The following is a 3170-nucleotide window of genomic DNA, read 5'->3' as shown; positions in this document are numbered from 1 at the left end:
CTTGGATTGAATAAAGTGTTTTTTCCTTTTTTCAATGTCTACACCTGATTTGACAAGATCAAAACGGCTTTGGAACAATGATAACTATCCCTTTGGAGAACTTTATATGTCAAGCTACATCTTTAAGAAGACGCTTATAAACAGTGCCATCCGGGTTGAATTTCAACTATGATCTGAATCTCCTCTAGGGTTTTAATCTTAGTATAATACCTAATCAGTATTAATTCTCACACTAAACATGATCATAATTCAAAAGTTTTTTTTTGATCTGACAATGACCATAATTGTTACTACATTGTGTATCATAATTGTTTGAAATTCTATCTTAATTGATTTTTATTTATCTTGTTTTTATAAAAAAAAAATATTTTCATTGAATTTATAGTTTCGATTCACATTATCAGATTCAGGGCTTATGTAGGCATTAGTTTGGTGCATGTAATATGAAGTTTTGCCGTTTTGGATCATCCATATGTTCGTGGATAGCATATGCATGTTGGTCATTGATATCTTGCATATTCACATTGTTTTATCCATTTATTCATGTGCATTTTCATCATATAGATTAGGATTAAGCCATGTCTAGGTTGCATTTTGCATACATATGTCTCCATTAGGTATTGGAGTACCACATGGAGTTCCTGGAGACATTTGGGTACATTTGGAGCTCAAGGGAGGTGATTAGAGGTGATTAGAGTGATCATTGGACGAGCAATGCATGGGAGCGACCTACCGGAGCGACGCCATGAACTCGCTCGCCATCTACGCTTCGGAGCGACCTCCTAGAGCGACAAGGCGAAGTCGCTCCAGCTCCTAGAGCGACCTCACCGCAGCGACACCCAGAGGTCGCTCGGGTTGTGTCGATTTGAGAGCGACGAACAAGCCGGGAGCGACCTCCTAGAGCGACACCCTAAGGTCGCTCGCGTCTATGGTTTCTGAGCAAGCCGGGAGCGACGTCTTCGGAGCGACACAGCCAGGTCGCTCGCGAGGAAACGACCCGGGAGCGACCTCTCGCAGCGACGTGCCGAGGTCGCTCCACGTCTATTTGTTTGGCCGAATTCATGTTTTCTCAAGGGCCTTTTGGTCATTTCATTATGCACGTTTTATTTTCTAAACCTATGTTTTTTACTCTGGAAGCCACCACCAGGCAGATTATCTTTGGATCTATTGAGAAATACACAAAAACTCTCTTGAGAAGTTCATCTCTTGGATTTTGATTGTTATGTTCTTGTGTTCTTGTTGATTTCTTATCTATTTCTCTACATGATTAATCTGAAATCCAATATGGGTTTAAGAGGAATCATGGAGATTAGTGAGTAATCACCTTTTGAATTCATGGGTTAGGGAGATTAAGGGTGATTAGGTTAGTTCTAGGATGTTTTAGTGTAGATCATTCTTGTTCCTTGCTAGTAGAGTATTCATAATGCATCTTCTGAGTTGGCCACTCAAAAGTTGATCAATAGGCATTTCCCACCCGAAAGGTGTTTGATGAAATGCCTGAGACAACTCTCCTAGGCTTTTAGTATACTTTGCCAAAGACATTTGTTGTTAAAGATGCTAAGATAGCTAATAGACTTGTTAGTAATGATTGCTTTCATATTATTCAACCAAAGACATTTGATGTTTGAGATATGTTAGCAAATGAGCATTCATCTAGACATAGAGCTTGCTTAGAATTGTGTCTAGGCTTAAGGTTGATAGTTTGATTGATCATTTGCCATCCTTAGTTCGATACTTGATCACCCAAGGTCTAATCCCTATGCCCATGAGTTCTCTTTTCCCTTAGTCAAGAAAGTATCATTCTGTTATTGCTTTCTAGTTTTAGTCATAGCTTAAAACCCATCTAAATCATTGGTTGCACTTAGATTAAGTGAGTACTTGCATTCTCAGTGCTTTGATATCCCTCAGAACTGGTTCGACAATCACTATACTACAACATTTGTCTTAGGAGCCTTGAAAACTCCTAACATCAAATTGGCGCCGTTGCCAAATTCTGAGTAGATTTAAACATTGAGATTTAGTCACTTGCTTGAGACTAAGTCATTTTAATTTTGTTTTGTTACTGATTCTTCTTCTTCACCTACCTTTCACTTTCAGGTGTATGAACTTGAGGAGCAGGGGTCCATCAAACCTAGTTCCAATAGTAGCAGACATCAGAGCTTTTGAGAGGGAGTGTGCTAGAGCTAGAAGAGAAGAAGAACACCAGGCCCACTTGGATATTGATATGGCAGAACACCAACCGCGGGCAGCTCGACCCATTGGCACTTACGACCGCCCCAACATACATGGTCATAGATTCGGAATCCGAGCACCAGCTGTGGCAGCCAACAACTTTGAGGTCAAGTCAGGACTCCTCAACGTGATCGAGAACAACAAGTATCATGGCTTGGCTCTGGAGGACCCATTTGATCACTTGGATAGGTTCGACAGCTACTGTGGGTTGTCAAAAACCAATGGTGTGTCCGAAGATGCCTTAAAGCTCAAGCTATTCCCTTTCTCTTTGGGGGATAAGGCACGTCAGTGGGAGAAGTCTCTACCCAGCGACTCTATCACCACTTGGGATGAGTGCAAGAGAGCATTCTTGGAGAAATTCTTCTCATCCTCAAGAACTGCTAAGCTGAGAAATGAGATCTCCAGTTTCCAACAGAAGAACTTGGAAGGATTCAGTGAAGCCTGGGAGAGATTCAAGGGCTACCAAGCTCAATGCCCACACCATGGTTTCTCTAAGGAGAGCTTGCTGAGCACATTCTACCGTGGTGCTCTTCCTAAGTACAGGGCCAGACTGGATACAGCTAGCAATGGGTTCTTCTTGGGGAGAACTGAGGAAGATGCAGAGGAGCTGGTTGACAACATGGTAAAGAGTGATGCAGTCTACAGTGGAGACCACGACAGAAGCAGTCGAACAGATGATAAGCAGACGAGGAAGGAGTTGAAAGCTCTACAGGATAAGATAGACATCCTCCTTGCTGATAAAGCCACACAAGAGCAGCTGCACTTTGTTGGTAACCCAAGCCAAGATACACCACCTGTTGTCCATGAGGTTGAGGGTTTGGAAGGTCAGGAAGAGCTGTGTTTCATCAACAACAATGGTAGCTGGTACAAAAAAGAGCCCAACTTTCAGTACAACAACTACCAACAGAAATCCTACCCCAACAACCAACAGAGTGGTT

The 3170-nt window shown here is 42.1% G+C and overlaps 1 non-coding gene across 1 annotated transcript; it reads right to left on the bottom strand.

Annotated features, from left to right (window-relative positions):
• Positions 1-2614: 2614 nt before the first annotated feature.
• On the bottom strand, positions 2615-2721 carry LOC125596259. Its single transcript, XR_007330986.1, has one exon. It is a non-coding gene; the product is annotated as a small nucleolar RNA R71 (small nucleolar RNA).
• Between the last annotated feature and the right edge of the window lie 449 nt (positions 2722-3170).

The sequence above is a fragment of the Brassica napus genome, unplaced genomic scaffold (genome assembly GCF_020379485.1).
Source record: "Brassica napus cultivar Da-Ae unplaced genomic scaffold, Da-Ae ScsIHWf_1165;HRSCAF=1660, whole genome shotgun sequence".
Classification (NCBI taxonomy): domain Eukaryota; kingdom Viridiplantae; phylum Streptophyta; class Magnoliopsida; order Brassicales; family Brassicaceae; genus Brassica; species Brassica napus.
This window is presented reverse-complemented; position numbering and strand designations above follow the sequence as displayed.